The sequence below is a fragment of the Sus scrofa genome, chromosome 2, assembly GCF_000003025.6.
Source record: "Sus scrofa isolate TJ Tabasco breed Duroc chromosome 2, Sscrofa11.1, whole genome shotgun sequence".
In the NCBI taxonomy this organism is placed as follows: Eukaryota; Metazoa; Chordata; class Mammalia; order Artiodactyla; family Suidae; genus Sus; species Sus scrofa.
This window is the reverse complement of record NC_010444.4, coordinates 87480326-87499394: the sequence shown is the minus strand read 5'-3', so window position 1 is coordinate 87499394 and position 19069 is coordinate 87480326. Positions and strand designations below refer to the sequence as shown.

Below are 19069 nucleotides of genomic sequence, written 5' to 3'. Positions count from 1 at the left end.
CAAGGATGACTTTTCAGATTATCGGCTAAAGCGCCTTCAAAATTCACCCTGAAACTGTATTTTGAGTTCAAGGGAGTATGTTTCAGGACCCCAAACAATCAGTTTAGAAATATTCTTTCTGACTGTTCGCACTGTTTCTTTTCCTAGAGACTCACCGGGGAAGGAAATTTACGCCCGGAGCCTTGACTCCGGGATAGGAAGGCGAGGAGGATGGGGGTCCAGGTACCCCCATCCCCCCCAGCCCACCCTCTTGCTTTGGATTCCCCAGGACCAGCCTACGGACGTTTCTTTCCCTTGGGCCTCGCCTGGGGAATGGCTCCGAGCGCTCCAGGGCCGGCTCTCCGCCTAGACAGTCGGGCCTCTCACTCCCCACTCAGACTTCGCCGCCGCCCGGCGGGGCAGTGCACACTCTCCGCGCCACAGAGACGGTTTCCCGAAACTGCGCCGGTAGGTTCTCCGGCGCAGCGCGGGGGACCCCTCGCAGGATTCCGGGAGACACCGCCGCCGCCCCGCGGGCGCAGTGACCGGCTCCCAAGGCCCCGGGCCTCCGCCCCTCCTCTCGGGGATCCCCTTTCGCCCACACCCTCCCGGCCGGGCAGGACACTCCCCCCGGAGGCTGGGCCTCGTCCGCCCGCCCACGCCTCGCCCCCGGCCGGCCGCCCCGCCCCACGCGCCGCGCCGGGAGAGCCCCGGGCCCCGACCCCTCCCCCCGGACGCCGGCCGAGAGCGGGACGCGGCGGCGATGGTGACTGGGCAGCCGCGCGGGGCCGGGTCCTGGGCAGGGAGGCTCGGCAGCCTCTTTCTTTCTCTGCCCCCGCCCCTCTTTCCCCTCGCTGCTTGCTAGCCCCGGCGGCGGCCGAGGTCGGCGCTCTCGCCTCGCCTCCTCTTCCTCTGCTTCCTCCTCCTCCTCCCCCGCCCGGGGACCCTCTCCCCTCCCTCCCTCGCCCCCTCCTCTCGCTGCCTCCTCCCCTCTCCTCTCCCTCCTCCTCCTTCCCCGAGCGGACGGCGGGGCCAGCTAGAGAGGTGTCTGCGAGGAGGCGTAACGGAAAGCCCCGGCTTGGGGAAGACTGCGCGCTCGGAGCCGGGGCCGCCGAGCCGGGGGCCGGGTGAGTTGGAGTCGCGGAGCCAGAGCGCGCTGTGGAGGGAAAGCGAGGAGCCCCGGCCCAGGGGGGCACCCGGCGCGGTGCTCGCGGAGCCGTCGCGGCCGGTGGAGCCCGGGCTGAGTGCGCCGCGGCCGGAGCGCGAACTTCTTCCCGGCGCCCACGGAGCCAGCGGGGAGGGAGGACCCGGCCGGGACGGTGCAGGCGGGACGGGTGCTGCGTACTGGAAACAGAGGGAACGCCGCTTCGGCTTTGGCCGCCGAGGTTGCCCGCAGCAGAAGTGGAAAAAGTTGTGTCTGGAACGGCGAGGTGTCGGGAAGCCGGCGCGAGCCCAGCTCTGTCGCCGGCGCCGGCGGGGTTTGCCCGGCGCGCGGGTCCTGGGCGCTTCTCGGCTCCAGGCTTGGCGCGCCTCGTACCGCGCCCGGGGGCCGCCCCGTGGTCGCCCCCGCGGGCCTGGTCTGTGGCGTGTGGGTCACGCCGGCCACAGACGTCAGCTGCTTCTCAGATCTGGGCTGCATTTTTGTGGGCAGAGCAGGGATTGCGGGTGCGGGCTGCAGGAGGAGGAGGAGGAGGAGGGCGTGGAGTGGGGAAGACCACATCTGGGCTGGGTGGGTTGAGCCGATGGTTTGGAGTGAAGGGCTGGGAAAGACTCTCTCTGGATTTCTGGATGTTTTCAGGCACAAAATTGTGTGTGTGTCTCTTTCCCCTTTTCATTCAGCGGTGTTCTTTGAACTCGGAAGAACGAACGAATTTTCTTCAATCTTGTTCTCTCTTCCTGCTGTTTCGGAAGGGTTCTGAGCTCTGAGAACCGGTGCGCTGTTTCATCAAAGGGAGCAAATGGGAGAAAAGACCAATCTCATCCCCCACCCCCACCCCCACCCCACCGGGGCCATTTCCTGTATTTCCCGGTTTCTCTACTGTGATTGTGTGCCTGCATGTAGGTTGCCATCACTGACCCACATGTGAAGTAGAACTTCTGCCTGAAATCGCTAAGCGGCCCCTATAGATTAGTGTGTGTGGGAGCGGGGGGGGGGGTGGGAGTGGTGGGAGCTGGAGGGGGAGGGGAGCTGTTCGAGCCTGCTTGGCAGAGTTAAATCTGAGTAATCGAGTTCCAAGTGACGTTTCTGCTCCGCACGTTGCTTTTGCTTCACCTGCTCACCTGAGAGAGCTCCACCTGCGCCAGGTTTAAGCGATGACGGATGCCAATTTCTTTGGTATTGTTCTTTCCTGGGTATTCCTGACTCATTCCTGCCGGTTCTCTTTAAGAAACAACTTACTCTTTTCAAATGTAAGTGATAGGGAACACATGCTGGTGGGGAGATGAAAGATGGGGAAAAGAAATAAAGCCCAAGATTCTCATTTCTTTTTTTTTTTTTTTTTTTTTTTTTTGCTGTCAAACTGTGATAGACTTGTTATTCCTCTTTGTCAGCGATCTGATTCTGATGAAATAATATTTGAAGAGTTTGAGGTAATACCAGATAAAACACTGTTAAAATAGTATCTTTCCGAAGTGGTCGCAGGGAGAGCAGTTAGTGTGGCCTGTTGTGGTGTGTTGGCAAAGGGTGAAGCAAACATTTTATGCTGGGGGGAAAAAAGACGTGATGTGTTGCAGGAGATGATGGGGCTGGGGAGGAGGAACCATTTGTCTTCCGAGCAGTCCTATTAGGAAGAAAAATTACACTGCAAATGAGCATTTTTAAATATAATATAATTTGAGTCATGATACATGAACCAGTAATTTGTCTATAGGAAAGAATACAGATCTTTGTGGAGTGGAGCAGAGCGGTGCCTTCTGGAAAAAGGCAATCTCTGCTGTTCATCCTTGTGGATGGGCTCAGATGTGTAGACTTAGGAGTAATAGAGACTTTTCTGCATTGTAGTTACTTGAGCTGGTCAGGAAGTAAAAGACCACAGGAGATAGAAGGAGTACACATTGTTAATGGACAGTGTGTACTGTTTCTCAACTTCTTTATCACAAAGAATTGGCAAAGTAGGCAATCGAAATGTAGGAGACCTAAATTAGGCCTGGCGGGTTCCTAGATAGGTCACTTACTCCCTGAGACTTGGACAAGTCATTGAATTTCCCGCAGCTTTGGTTTCTGTGTCTATAAAACAGTGGTGATAAAAGTTCACGTCAAAGAACCACCTTGACGTTTGACTATGATTATGTACTTTTGTGTAGAACTTAGGGTGGTGCCTCGCGCTGAGTCAGTGTGTAGAAAATGTTAATGATGGTTGTCAGGTATTTCAGATGCCCAGGAAAAAGCAGGGCCCTTCAAAAAGCTGGACTGCAGGGATGGCTGATTTTAGAGTGAGCTGCAGCTGATTTTCGGTCCACTTCTTGCAGACCCCGAGTTGAGGTTCTCGCTGTGCCCCCAGCAGCCTACACCCAGAAACGCTGGATCTTTCTAGAACCAGCGGGCTGCATCCTTTTGGCTCCTTCTGGTCAGTCTTTTCTGGGACTCCAGTTGCAGGGAATGAGGAGTGCAGGGTCCATGTGGATCTCGGGGCTGGAGCACAGGTGTGGCCTGCAATTCCAGGCCTGGCTCTACCCTTCCCATGGCAGCTTCTCAGGTTCCAGGCCCCACCAAAGACAATATCCACATCTTATGTGCGAGAAAAAGAAACTTGAGTGGTGGACCTGGTGTCTCTCTTGGAAATTCTAAAAGCAATATTTTACTCAGTGTTTACTGCTCTTAGAAAGATACAAACAGCAAGCAAATATCTGATCGCTAGAATTTATTTCAAAAAGCACCTTTAAAGTATGTCTTGGGGTTCATGGTACCTTGCCCACCTTTTCCTAAGATTGTAGCTCGTTGCACAGCGAATAAAGGGCATCTTTAGCACAACAGTAGTTTTAGAGCTGGCAGCTATGCTGTATGTCGCTTTTCTAATTGGGGAGGAATGCCTGTTTACTCATTCATTCATTCTTTTCTCCAGTCATTCAGAAAATACCTGTGGAGCCTCTCCCTTGGGCCAGGCTCTCTTCTGGCTTCTAGTAACATAGCAAGAACCAGAGCAGGCCTCTCCACTCACAGGGCACACATTCTAGAGAAATAAAGTCTGTGTAGGAAGACCTCCATAAATCCAAGAAGCTCCTCTTTTTTGGTTTGGAAGAGCCTGCACTGGGAAAGCAGTATGGTGGGGCGCGCTTCCCTTCCAGAGGTCACCAACTTGGAGGGAGGTGATCTGGCTGGGGGTCCTGTGGGTCCTCCATCAGGAGAAGCGGGGTGGGGGGGGCATTTCTTTCTGTGCTTCATAATAAAGTCTCTGTCCTGTTTGAATAGAATCACCAGGCTACGTGCCAGGAGAACAAACAGCAGTTTTTCTCAAAAGTGAGACTTGTCAGCCTTAGAAAGGCAAAGAATGAATCAAAGGTCAGGTCTGATCATCAGCTTATAAAACACAGATTGTGACTAGGGAAGAGTCGGGTCTGGCACTTGAAAGAACTTGACTCTTACTGTAGAAGGCAGGACCAAGAGAATAAAGGAAAGTGGATGCTTGGTCCCTCATGTACTTTAAGGTTTTTGGTTTGTTTGTTTGCTTTTAGGGCCCCAGGTGCGGCCTATGGAAGTTCCAGGCTAGGGATTGAATCAGAGCTACAGCTGCCAGCCTACATCACAGCCACAGCAACACCAGATCTGAGCTGCATCTGTGACCTACACCACAGCTCACAGGGACGATGGATCCTTAACCCACTTACTGAGGTCAGGAATCGAACCCATGCTCTCATGGATACTAGTTGGGTTTGTTACCGCTGAGCCACAATGGAAAGTGGCTTTTTTTGTTTTATTTTGTTTTGTTTTTTAAAGTTTCCAGTAATAATTGATGCAGTAAGAATACATATGTTTGGAGTCTAGAAGCCTGAAGTGGTTTAAGGTCCTCAGAGCACTGAGAGAGGTTGTTTGGACTAGAGGCAGAGTTGTGCAGGGAAGTACCTGAGGGTGTGGGGTCCTGGGTGCTGAGCTGAGGAGTCTGAGCTTGATCTCAAAAGCTGCGTGGAAGATGGAGAGTTAGCAGCTGGTGGTTGATGTGATCATACTGTGCTTTTGAAGGAACTCTAGGTGGGCTAGGTGACAGAGAGGCCAGTCCGGGGACAACAGGTGGGGCTGGGAGGCTAGTGCAGGAGCCCCGGTGGGACTTTGTGAGGCGGAGGGAGGCCAAGAGACTGACCACACTTCCTCAGTCATCTCCCAGGGGTGGGCTCTTAGTAAGAGGGAGTCCAGGGTGACAGGTGCCAGTCAAGGCACCATTCACTGGGGAGAGCAGCTGTGGGGAACCTGTTCGAGATGAGTTCATTTGAATCCAAAACTGAGTTGTGAGCCTTCCAGGGAGAGCTGCCCAGCAGAGTTAGATCCACAGGCAGGCCGAGAGGTCTGGAGCGGCAGATGAGTGATGGAGTTATTTTTACAGTATGGCAGGGAGTTGGCTGGTCTCTCAGGGTTTCCTGAATAGCATTCAGGGTGAGTGTCATCTGTGTTCTTTAACTGAATTTTTCTCTTGCATCCTTTCAACAGACCTAACAGGGGGGTGGGTAATCAAGCCTCTGACCAGACTCTTCCCTGGTGTTATTTTGCAGACTTGATGAGGTCTGTTTATGTTGTTTTGAACTGAGATGGTTTAGAGGAGTATACGTAGAATGGTTTTGCATGTATTTAATAGGTAGGATGTACAACTGATAAAATTGATTACCCCCCCCACACACACACACTGTGTTCTAGACCTACTGTATTCTTCCCAAAATTCTTATGGAGAAACCCTAATGGTCATTGTGATGGTATTTGGAGGTGGCACCTTTGGGAGGTAATTCAGCTTAGATGAGGTCATGAGGATGGAGCCCCATGATGGGGTTAGTGACCTTCTACAGAGAGGGACAGAGTCTGGAGCATCCTCTCTCCACCACGGGGACCATCTGCAAGCCAGGAGGAGGGCCCTCACCGAGAACCAGCTCTGAGAGCACCTTGATCTTGGACTGCAGCCTCTGGACACGGTGAGAACTAAATGTTGGTTGTTTAACGGGATTTTATTGGAGCAGCCTGAGCTGACTAATAAACAGGTATATATTTTAAGAAAATGGAAGGATGACCTTCACTTGCTGAGAATGGAAACTGCTTTTGTGTGTATCCGCAAAATACGCACCACAGCTAAAGACGTGTGCTATCTGTATGTTTTCTTAGCTTAACCGTAATACTATACACTAGGTCAAGGGAAACACCCAACTCTGACTTAGAGATCTGGCAGATAGAAAAGGAGAACCTCAGTGTATTTTGACTTTTTCTTTTCTGGGTTCTGATTTGGATCCAGTACTACATTTATTGACTGAATGGTATTATAGACCCGATTTAAATATTGGAGTCAGAATTAAAACTTCCAAGGTGTTTACCTGGGATGAACTTTTGAGGTTCCATTTAGGACAGTGCAACCAAACTAACTTTCAGAAGTCTTCCCAGGGTTTCTAAAATACTAGACCCAGTTCTGGTATTTGAATGAAGGATATTGAAGGTTTTAGTGGGTTCATAACAAACAGTGTTTAACACTGACGGAGGTGACATGAGCAATAACAGCAGGCCTCTTCTTGTCTTCTTGAAGGATAGAGAATAGTTCAGCATGGTGTAACCAGGTTGCTTGGCCTTTGATTGCAGAAGGCTACTATTTTGAGGATTTGCAGCCCAGGTTGATGTCTGAAGCGAGGCTGTTAGAACAGCAAATGTGTAGCCTTTTAAAGCGGTCACTGTTGATGAACCTTAAGAATATTCCGTCGTGGGCTGGATGTCTTTCATCCTAAAAGTACACAGACTCGCAGGGACCCCTGGATTGCTGGTGGGCAGCTACACACCAGTTCTCTGTCACCAGGTCTTTATCTCCTACTGTAACACACACCCTTTTTCCTAGCATTTATTTTCTTCCCCTGGTTTCTATAGGAGGATATAGCAAGAAGGTGGCCACTGCATGCCAGGAGGAGGGCTCTGTCTAGGAAATGAATTCATAGGCACCTTGAAAACTTGTACTAGAACTACCTTGTGTTTTCACGTCCACCAGGGACAGTGTTACCACCTGGCTTTTAGGGGGCTATTAATTTGAATTTCGTTCATTTGTGGAATAAATAAATATGTACAAAGTAGGGCCCAGTGAATGTCAGTTGAAGGGCAGGCATGCTGTTTGATTTGTGCACAACTGCACCTCGTCTTGCTGCTGTGTCTATAGGGTATGGCCAGTGGGTTATTGGTCTGTCTGTGTAAGCACCTTGCCCTGCCTCCTCAACTGGGCTGCCACTGAAAGGAAAACTGGTAGCCTAGACTCACCGGAAGGATGTAAGCGAACATTCTGACTGGTCATCTTGGACTTGTAGGGTTATAAGGGATGATGTCTTTATTTTTCTGTTTCTCAGATTTTTAAAAAGCAGCAGGTTTTATTTTATTTATTTATTTTTGTCTTTTTAGGGCCGCAAACACGGCATGTGGAGGTGCCCAGGCTAGGGGTCCAATCGGAGCTGTAGCTGCTGGTCTACGCCCCAGCCACAGCAGCACCAGATCTTTAACCCACTGAGCAAGGCCAGGAATCGAACCTGCATCCTCGTGAATGCTGGTTGGGTTCATTCACCGCTAAGCCGTGACGGGAAATCCTTAAAAAGTAGCAGGTTATTTTAAAAATGAGACCAAAACAGTCATTGGTGTTTTCTTTTGTTCTTTTTTGTGCAGAACTCTGTGGGTAACAAAACTGTATGCATCCTCACATCTGTGCTGCATCCATGGTAAAGCAGGTCTCTGTCTTTAAAAAGACGTGAAATTCCCATTTATTGTAATATAGTCATGGAGGGATGCAACCAGGACTGGGGGCAGTGCCCCAGAGCTGGAATGGGGCAGCTTCTTCCCAACAGTAGGGAAAAACCCAATCCTTCCCGTGGGTGCTCTTTGTATGTTTTCACAAACATCATAAGTGTGATGTGAGAGGCATTTCACATCTCTATCTAAATGCGTAAACATCTGACTGATAGGTACGGAGTTAAATCTACCTATATATAAATATACTCTACTGACCCGGGAGATTTTTTTTCCTTGTTTTCAGTTGTTCCAGTGGAACCCGAACTAGCAGTGAGATTTTAAATATCCCTTTAGCAGCAACCTCCCACATACCCGGAAAATTAGAGGGACTCTCTTTCCTCTACTGATTCTATTGTTCAGCATTTTCTTTCTTTCTACACTGAGCGGTGTTGTCAAGGGCACCTGGAGTTCAAACTTCCTTTCTCCTGGGCCAGGCTGCATTTGGGCTGAATTTCACATGTTGTTTTCCAGTTTCGAGGCAGTTAGCCAGTTGTTTAAGACGCCTGTAACTGCATTGACAGTAGCCTCATTTAATCTTCACGCAAGTTGTGCACGACACATGTAGTGCTCAGGATGAATTAACCTCTTAAAAATTTCTAACTTTTCTCTCACCCCATAGGGATCACGTTTTCTGAGATTGAAAATAATAGACTGGCCTGCCAGGCAACTACAAACTTAAGAGTAAGCGGTCCTTTCGTGTTTATAAATGGCTACCATTTATTATATGAAATGTACCCTTAAGGAAAATGTGGCTCGCAACTTGAAAACAATCTAAAATCACATCTAGTTTTTTTAAATGACTAACTGTCCATTCCTAGAAGATGATTCTACGTAGGGAAGTATGTCTAAACAGGTATTGACCCTATCATTTGTTCGTTCTTACAATAGCCGTTTCAAGGTTTTTCCGTACTGAAAGTTCATAATTTACCAACCCTAATTACTGATTCTGCACAAATCCGTGCTATAATACGTAGCCTAATGTGCTGGCTTGCGTAGGTGACTAGGTCTTTCAGATCTGAATCCTTTTGGTCAGTGGGTTGCTTAAGTTGTTTTGTCTTTTTTTTGTCCTTTTTTTTTTTTTTTTTTTTTTTTTGCTTTTTTTAGGGCCGCCTAGGCTAGGGGTACAACCAGAGCTACAGCTGTCAGCCTCCACCACAGTCACAGCAACGCTGGATCCTTAACCCACTGAGCTGGGCCAACAATCGAACCCACATTGTCATTGATACTAGTAGGATTCATAACCTGCTGAGCCCCACGGGAACTCTTTTTTTTTTTTTTTTTTTTTTAATGCTTTTTCCAGTTTGTCTTGTCTCGTTCTTTTCTTGATTAGTAAAGAAAGAGCAGCATCAAAGGGAGCTTAGCTGATATGGGGAATGTTGAAGCTATAATCCAAAGCCAAAAGAAGCTGTAACCGGGTACAGAGGGCATTCTGCGTAATAACCCAAGTGGTGATGGTGATAAAGTGGTGGGACAGGTTGTATGTACACCTGCGTGGCCAGGGGACCATTTAGGATAGTCTGATCAGCTATGTACCCAGGAACCACTGCTCTCCTTGGTCTGAAAACTAGACTCATGGAACTGTAGTTTATTAGCTTTCATAGCAACTACATTAGTCAACAAAACTTGCCTTTTTTTTTTTTTTTTTTTTTTTTTTTTTAGTAAACATTTTAAAACAAGAACTGCCGTCAAGTTAGATTTCCTATAGCTCATGTGTGCATTTGATTTTTAGGACCGCAGCCAGAGGACTTCCCATTTCTTCTTGTCAAACTTGAGCTTTCTCTTTCTGTCGTGTGTCGTCCAGCCTGCTGGGGTGATGGTGAAGTCTCACCTGATCCTCTGTCATATCAGCCATCCCTCCGGGCTGAGTGCTCTATTCTGCTCACCCTTCCTCCAGGCTCTCCTGCTGCTCTGTTCATCCTCCCTGAGTCATCCTCCTCTTGCTAACTGAGGGCACGTCAGCCTTTGTAGCCGGCCAGAGGGCAGAGGGTTGGAGTCTGTGCCAAGATACAGAGGAAGCTAATCATAGTTGTGACCTCGACCTCATTAACGTTGTGCTGGAGAGCTAGCGTGCTGTAGTGTTGTTTGACTTTGGATTGTCCCTACGTGTCTGCGGTCACGTGGTCGGTATTCCTGCCTCGAGAGGGAGGAGCCAGAAGAGAATGTAAGAGATGAGATCAGTACTTACCACGTCCTTTTGACTCCCTCAGGTTGGACTTTGGATCTTCCGGCCGTCTTTGGGTCCTGCTGATGGTGATTTGGCTCCAAGACAAAGCAAGACTGAGGAGACCTGCATAAGGATTGTAGGGGGAGAGGGCCTCTTAGAGTCTGGAGCCCAAAGGGGTGCACTGGTGACCCAGGTGGAGGTAAAAGTCTCCCAGTGGTGGCACTCTCCATGCTTTAAAGCAAGGCTTCTTGGGGAGTTCCCGTCGTGGCGCAGTGGTTAATGCATCCAACTAGGAACCATGAAGTTGCAGGTTCAATCCCTGGCCTTGCTCAGTGGGTTAAGGATCCGTTGTTGCCGTGAGCTGTGCTGTAGGTCACCGACGCGGCTCGGATCCCACGTTGCTGTGGCTGTGGTGTAAGCCGGTGGCTACAGCTCCAATTAGACCCCTAGCCTGGGAACCTCCATATGCTGCGGGAGCAGCCCAAGAAATGGCAAAGAAAAAAACCAAAAAACCAAAAAACAAGGCTTCTCAAACCTGAATGTACACAGGAATGGTCTGAAATCTTCCGTCGCAGCTTCTGGAGAAGCAGGCCTGGGTGAGGCCTGGGTGGGGCCTGGGATTCTGCATTTCTGACCGGCTCCCGGTGACATTGGTGCTGCTGGTTCTGGGGAGCACATTTCGAGCAGTAGCACCTCACATAAAACGGGGACCTGAGGCTACGGAGTGGTCAGCCGGAGGCTGAGACCTGTAAAAGCTGAAACCAGGAGGGTCCCTGTGGGTCTGACTTGGAGTGTGCGGCCGGCTACCTGAGGCTGGTCTTTATTGGGATGACACTGAGGGTTCTTAGGTGTGTCACTTCCATTTGGACTTGTGACAGCCACGAGGAGCAGCTGGGCAGGGATGGGGGTCCTGGGTGGTCTTCCAGGCAGAATATGGTTAAGCTGCAGGGAGAGGCTTTGTTTTTACTACTTTTGAATTAAATTGTTTTCCTCATGACAAGATGCTTATATTCCACAATTTGAACTGGAGGAAGAGGGCTCTGACAACCCCCAGTTAAACCTGCCTTTTCTTGCATGCCCTATCACTTTGGAGTTAAGTGACTACAGTGTTTTAAAAAGTTACCTATTGTTTCCATTGGAACATTGTTTCTGGAACACCCCTGACACTCCACTGGGTGCTGGCTAGGTATGTGTGTTCTCAGACCTTGCCCTAGAGTTCTGACCTCATAGGGTGGGTGTGGGTCCCAGGAATCTGAATTTTTTAAATAAAGTGTCTAAATGTTTGTTGTAATCAAGCTGGCTCTAGAAACACCAGTTTTTTTTTTTTTTTTTTTTTTTTTTTTTTTTTTTTTTTTTTTTTGAGAAACATCCGTTGAGAAACCCATCTATCTTCGATGAGCCTGTGATGTTGGCCACGACTCAGCGGTCCCCTTCTTTGTTCTTTTCTTGGCCTCTTGGATACTTACTTGTGAAAGGCTGTCTTTTGTCCCATTGGACCCACTCTGGTTTTTATCTTAACACATGCTTTATTCTTACAGTTCGGCTCTTTCTTATCTTGGAAGGGACCGAATCAGAGAGTCCTTTGTCAGCAGTCTAAGAATCAGCCCTGACGCTGTTATTTTTAGGGAGGTTTTACAGACACTGATTATAAGTGCCCTGGGATGTTCTTGGAGATAGCAGGCTGTGCGCTGTGGGCCTCTGCAGGGAGAGGAATGCCTTGAGGCTGACTTCTCCCACTCTCTTCCTTACTTGGGTTCAGACACTGGAGATAATATGAGCACGGCCCCTTCCTGAGTGAGTGTGGACCAGAAGTGGGTGGAGAACAGTCCCTCCTCCTCCATAGACAGTTTGGTTCTTCTGTAGGTAAATGGACAGACTGAGGCGTCGGACTTTGGACATCATCGTATCAACATTAACCTCCATTTCTACAAATGCAGGATTCGTTTTGCCTCCACCTGAGGGGCAGGGGCAGCTTATGATACAGATGAAGCTGGAAGTGGTCCGTGCGATGGGATGGGAGGAGTGTGGAAGGGACTCTGTACCCCCAAACCAGAATTCACTTATTGTTGTGCCTAAAATTTTTACCAGTGGAGGACTGTGGGTAAAATGTTTCTCTTTAAACGTCTTACTCAGCATGTAAGCCTCCATAGAACAGGTCATACCTTAGTTATTTAGATCTTCACAGAAATAATTTCATAGAAATACCAGTTAAGATCAGGGTGTGAAGAAGGTAGACTCTGATGGGGTGAAGTGTGGGCATTGTGAGAGGAGGGCAGGGCTGGGGGCAGGGCCACTGTAGGCACCAGGTGTCTAGGGCAGCTCAGGTGTCTGGAGGAGCCCAGGATACCAGGGAGGACACTGGGCAGAACTAATTCTCATTCACTTAACGTGTATGTGTGTGCGTGTGGTGTAATAGGGGCTTTGATATTTTTGATGATGCATCTGGGGTACTTTTCTCTGTCTAAATATGGCCATCTCAGAGTTTCCACTGTGCCACAGGGGGTTGAGGATCCAACCACAGTGCTTTGGGTCACCGGGGAGGTGCAGTTTCGATCCCTGTCCTGGTGCAGTGGGTTAAGCATCTGATATAGCCATAGCTGTGGCGCAGGTTGCATCTGTGGCTTGGATTGCATCCCTGGCCTGGGAACTTCCATATGCCGTGGATGCAGCCAAATAAATAAGTAAATAGACAAAGCCATCTCGCATATACCTACCCAGTTGTAATGAAAAACCAGGTGTGATCTAGATATGAAAGTTCAGATTAAGCACTGTAGTCATGCTTGGGATTACTTTGCTCTGTTTTTAATCATTTTGAGAGAGAAGCTCAGGAAATGGTCCAGCTTCTGTACCTGCCTATCAGGAGAACGTGGCCAGCAGCTGAAACGTTCCCTCCTCCACTGACAGGCTGTACCCAGGTGGTTTCAAGGAGGTTCCCTCCTCTGTGACCCCACGTCACCTAGAAAGTGCTCTAGTGTCTGTGTTCTCTCTCATCCCTGCAAAAAGTATTTACGATTTTGGGGACTTCTCAGCTTCTGGCTGCCTAAAACAAACCCTCAAGTTGGCCATGCCGATGCCAGGCTGAAACATGTCTGAGTGGCCTAGCACATTTTCAGAACAGCATAGAGATGGTAGGGAGAGTCTTTGTGCCACTGCTGCCCAGGTCAGTCCAGATGAACAGAGGTTACACACAAGTCCATCCCAGGGACCAGAGCTCTGGAAACTTTTATGAAGACCGACCCACTCCCCGACCCATGGCCATTTCCTGACTTGCTCCCCGCAGAGTCCCTGCTCTGTCCTTAGATTGGACTTAGGGCCCCAGATTCTAAGATTCCCAAAATGTCCTCCATGCTCTTAGGCAAGGCCTCAAACTAAAACACACACAAGATGTCCACTTCTTACCACAAGTAAGATGTCTTTGTCTGCAAGAGATGGTTTACAGGTGCTCGGGAAAGATGGGAACACAGCCTTCAGAAAGAATTGAGAATCATCTGTACAGCCTCCCCTCGGGTGACCCTTAGCTTACCTTGTGGCCTTGGCCAAGTCATTGGCCTAGAGAAGGTGAGGGGATGAATCTGTGTTTAGCCACTTATTCAGTGAGCACTTAGTAAGTTCCTCAAGGAGCTTGCAATCTGGGGGGGAGATACAGCCGTTATCGTCAGTGTGGCCAGCAAGGTGTGAAGAGCAGGATGAAGAGGCCCCTTGGGACGTGTAGAAGGTCCTTACAGATGTGGGGACCACATGCTCAGGGGCGAGTGAGGAGGCTGGAGAGCTGGGGTGTGCAGACATAGGGTACAGTACAGAGAAGGCAGTGGGATTTTCTGCGGCATTCCCTGTGCGCTGGGAGCATGGTGTCTTCACTGCCCCTGCACCTCACGTGATCCCTTGACCTGTTACGAGGTCCCTCAGCTCAGCTGCCCTCAATGTGGCCTTGGCCTCACACCCCAGAAACTGACTGCAGTTGGGACATGCGGTTTGCCACTGTGATCTGGGTTGATCTGATCACTGTTCTAATGTTTTGGATCCCATCCAGGGGCCTTTTATAAGGCAAAGCAAGAGCTATAGAAACATAAAAATGTGAGAATCTGCTGACTTTATCGACCCCTGCTCTTTGCGGGGAGGGGTCATTTTTTCTTTCTTAGAGAAGATAGGTATTCAAAGAGAAAGGCAGCTGAACTGATCCCTTCTCAACCCGGAGTTACTCTGTGGCTCCTGGGCCTGGGGTCTCAGTAAGCACACAGTTGGCATTGCATCCACAGAGAGAAATCTGACCCTTGGATGAAACCAGGCGAGCCTTCCAGGTGGCTTCACTGTTTCTTTTCTGGAGCGGTCAGATTCTGTTTCTAGGTGGGAGGAGAGACCTTGTCTCAAAGGAGAGGTGAGCTTGGCTGTTCCTGAAGCTGGAGTTTGCTTTGTCTATCCTGAAACAAACGAGGGCTGAAGAAGAGGATCGGGTGTTGCTTAGGGAAATGACATTCTCCCGAAGCATCATGTCTCCCCCCTCTCAGGTGCGCCCATGTATTCTTCTCCGTGGTCCGCGGGGCTCTGCAGGGCTCTGAACAATGCCAGACATTGACAAAAACCAGCTTTGTCTGTTTGCTTTTAAGCACAAATGGGCATCACAGGCTGTGTGGAGTGTGCAGCCTTGAGCGTGGTGGCGCGGTTGGGCTATCAGGCCGGGCTAGTTCTATACTCGGTACCCGTGGTCCTGGCACTGCTCCCACTGAGTTCTTACTGCCTTTGGGGAGCATCAGAGTCACCTGGAGGCTTGTTCACACACACACACACACTGCCTGGGCACCGCGCCTGGAGTTTCTGAGTCACCAGGTCTGGGGTGGGCCAAGAATTTGCATGTCCAGCACGTTCCCTGGTGATGCTGCCGTTGCTCATCTGGGGAGCCCGTGTGGAGAACCACTGTGATACCAGGCTTTCCCCACCCTCTGGAGGGTGTGCTGGGGCAGGCAGGCTCTGCTCCCAAGGGGGTGCCCTGAGGGAGGAACCTGTAGTTGAAAAGCAGTGGTTCACTGGAGGTTGCCTGGACTCTGTCTCCTTTGCCTTCTCTCCTGGTCCTCTCCATAACTAACCAGGGACGTGGCATTTGGGGCAGCCGAGCGGGGCATCCCTCACCTCCTTCCAGTCCTTTCTCGGATGCGTGGAAAGCTTTCTGAGCTGTGCCATAGCTCAGTAGCTCAGTGCCACTGTCCTGCAGGAGGCCCTGCATGCGCTGGCCATTGGCCTCAAGAAAAAGTCCAAATACTCCTAAAATGCCAGTCTCCCTCTTAGCCTCTGAAATACTCCTTTTGCTTGTGAACTCACTATGCCGTTGCCTCCTGGGCACCCAGTTGGCTCCTCTCCCTGCCTGGCATGCTCTTGGCTTGCCATCTTAATCTGGCCAACTCGTGCTTGTCAGTCCTCAGCTTCACCATCACCTGCTCTGGGAGGTCTGCCCCTTCCCTTTGCCCTCTCCGGGGTCAGCTGGTGCCTCTGCAAAGGCTCCATGTCACTTCAGTGTATTTTTCTCATGTCAGATTCTGTTGGCAGCATCATAGTCATGATGACCGCCTGTTTACTTCCCTGTCTCTGTGGACTGTCAGCTCCCTGAGGGTGGGGAACACGTGCCATGGTCCCCCCGAAGGTCCAGCCTTGGCATAGGGCCTGCATATTGAAAGCCTTCTTAATCATTCTGTGAGATGGAGGCTGCCCGGTGGGGAGGGAGATGACACGCCTGGCTTACTGTTCCCCTGCCGCTGAGTGAAGACACTGGGATTCTCACCCGCATCCCTTTGCTCCAACTCCTTACCCAAGTGACCCAGGTCAAGTTTTCTGCTCTGAGGCCAAGGAACTTTAAGTGTGGTCTGCAGGTGTCACTGGGGCTGTTGAAAGACTCCTATTTCAGGTTAACAAAAGTGGTCCTGTCCTGTTGTGTTTCAGGAACACGGGGAAGCAGACTCTTGAGTTCACAGCTGGCCTGTGGATTTCACCTCTCATCAAGGAGCTCCTCCTCGAACAGGTAAAGGGTTGGTGGCTTCCTGGACCTGCTCATGCGCAGGCTGGTTGTGGGAAAACCCTAGCCATGTCCTACAGTCTGATAACCACTTCAAGTTCTGCATTAAAGGAGACAGTCCTTAAATGTCAGCTGGCAGCTCCTTTAAGAAGGGGTCCAGTTGGTCCCCTGCCCCTTTGAGTTATTCTGCAAAGGTGATCACTGACTTGCCTGCTTTCTCCTGGGTGTTCGTTGCTGGCCTCCTCAGCACCCAGCACGCTTTCCTTTGTGCGGGGCCCTCTTCTCCTTTCCGTCTGAGTGGGTGCTTGAGAATTCCTTTTCCTCATTGAAGACTCAGCCCAAGTTTCACTTGCTATTTACCAGCTGCTGAAGGAGAGGGTGTTCGGAGCACGGCCCTTTTGCAACACGAATGCTGCCTCTCTGCTCACACAGCATGTTGCACGTGCCCTCGGTCAGCCGTACTCTCTTGCTTGTACACGGCTTTCTGCTCATCTGTGAGTTCTTTTTGCTACTATCTCTGACCTTGCCTGGTTCCTGGCATGGAACTGGCTTTCAGTACACGAGTGAATGTTCGTATGAGAAAAAAAAAATGCTCTAGTAAACCAAACTGAAGCACAGCCACAAAATATGGTAATGTATTCCTAAGCCAATGAACTGATGTGTAGAGTGCCTTTTTGGATTAATTACATGGCTGTTTGCGCACATTACCACGGGTAATTGAGAATTTACCGTAATATGTTAAGTCAGCGGGAGTTTAGATTCTTACCCTGTTGAAAAGGATAAGAAGTCAGGCGTCTTTGTGTCACTGTCAGTAATGTGCTAACTGCCAGCCCCCTGCCCGAGCTGCCAGCCCCCTTGGCCGCCCTGGGAGAGACACCTGTCCGCCAGCCCTGGGTGCCCCAGGCAGATTGAACGCGTAGCTGAATATGTAGGCAAAGACTGTACTTTCAAGGGTCTTTTCTGTAGTTTGTTACTAAATGTATAGGCAGGAAGAGAGCAAACAATATGTAAACTTGACCAGTTTACAACCCAGAGGAAATAAAAGTATTTCTAAGTGGCTCAGGCATTTGTTTTAAAAACAGTCTAGGTTTAAATAATTTTAATAAAACGCTTTTACATTGTGCATTTCCCTTTCCCCATAGACTGAGTATGCCGGGATCTTTGAGAGACACACTCATTGGCTTGAGGCTGTTTTGCTTCCAGCTCTGTGTTGAGAGTAGCAACCCCCAGAGCAGTGGGTCTTCGGAATCTTGGAGCCAGAAAGGGGCCTAGGTCCTTTCGAGAAGTGGCAAGTGGCTGAGTTCACAGAAGCCAGGGTGGAGGTGGGCCGATGGTACTTCCCTCCAGCCACTGGCCACTTTCACAGGGTCGAATGTGGTTCTGAGCTTTGCTCCTGCCTCCACAGAAACAATGCTCAGTGTGCAGCCTTTCCAGTTGCTTTGTTTGGGTGTGTGCAGCACGAAAGCAGAGAGAAGGAACTTGGCTTCTGGTTTCCCTGTGTGCTTTCCCCAACCTAGGAGAGGTACCAGCCTCCTAGTGCCACCTGGAAAAGCCATCTCATCACTGTGGTTTCTTCTGCCTGGTGCTAAGCCCCAGCCATGTAATTGTCTGAATGAGAAGTTAGTGAAAGGCAAGGGGGTACAGGAAATTTGACTCTCACCTGACCCTGTTCATCTTAAAGTTTCCTAGGCTTGGGTAGAGGGAGAGTTTCAGCTTTGCTCAGGGATTTCCGGGTCAGCATGGAGTCCAGTGTGTCTCTCATACTTGAAAAATACACAAAGAAAATGTGTGGTAGTTGAAAAACTCAACGTTAAAATGTGAGTGGGTTTTAGCCTTGTAGTAGGTTTCGGAATTTGAGGAATCGTTGCTCTTTTGGGCTGCTCCATGTCTGCAGAGGCCAAGTGCAGGGTGGTGAGAGTGTCTGGTCTCCATGCTGCCAGACCCACGGGGACTGCTTCCCCATTAGTAATAATTCGATGCTCCCCGAGCTTCTAGGAGATCTCCGATTCTCAGAGTGTTTTCCGTTTTTCAGCACAGTTGTAATCTGGTTAGAAGCAAAATGAGGCGGGTCAAGTTGTCGAGTGACTGAGCTGGTCCCCCTCTACCCAGGGGCTTGCACGTGTCTTTATGCTTTCAGGCGCACTTCACAGAGCTCTCTGGTTGAATCTTGACAAACCCACATCATCCTCATTAGAAAGTCCACAAAGTGATATCGGTCCCGAATTCACCGAGAGCTTATGAACGTGATGTTTTGGACTCTGAATAGGGTGTTCTTTTTTCATTCAATTAAATGTGTACTGTTTCTAAAGAACAGGTTTACTGAGGACTGCCAACACCTCAGCAGTAGAATCTGTGTATCAGGGTGTGTGTGTGTGTGTGTTATAGCCATTTTGGAGCCTTGGCCTCCATCAAAAGACACTGACTGTCCAGCGTGGCCCCTTGTATCCAGGGTAGACATTTGGGAGCAGTCAGAGCGAAGGCAGCCAGCAGACACAGCAACTGGTGTGCTGGTTTTTGGCCGGTGATTTCCTTTATGGCTGAAGTGCCTGGGAATCCACACTGTAGCTGGTGACAGATGCACACATCAGGGTACATCCTCTCTCAGGTGTCTGGTTTTCCCATGTGAAGCCTTGATCTTCAGCTTCCCGGGAGCCTTTATCTTATCTTTCTTTTAAAGAAGAAGCAAGATCTGGAAAATTGGTTTTCAGGTTTCATTGTAAAACCACACCCAGGTATTGACATCTCCAGGGGAGCGTTTGCTTATTTCCATTTCCAGAGCAGAATCAGTCATCATTTGGGAACCACTTTTTACTTTGGTCGGGTCACTTTTCATCTGTGATCCGTCGGCTGGTTTGTCTTATCCACCTTAGGAGTTTTGTAATCCATTATGAAAGAGAACTTAACGGAAGTATTCAAATGGAATAAACATTTACTTTACAAAAGGACTGGAGGTATTGTTTTGATCGCTCCCATATCCTCTTTC

At 49.7% G+C, this 19069-nt stretch overlaps 1 protein-coding gene across 14 annotated transcripts in view; it reads left to right on the top strand.

Annotated features, from left to right (window-relative positions):
• Window positions 709-19069, top strand: part of LHFPL2 (lipoma HMGIC fusion partner-like 2) — a 177568-nt gene continuing 159207 nt past the window's right edge. For 3 of the 14 annotated variants that reach the window (XM_021079479.1, XM_021079489.1, XM_021079478.1), the window contains exons 1-2: window positions 8541-8602; window positions 16014-16092. The gene's annotated coding sequence lies outside the window, so the exon portion shown is untranslated. 14 annotated transcript variants of the gene reach the window in all.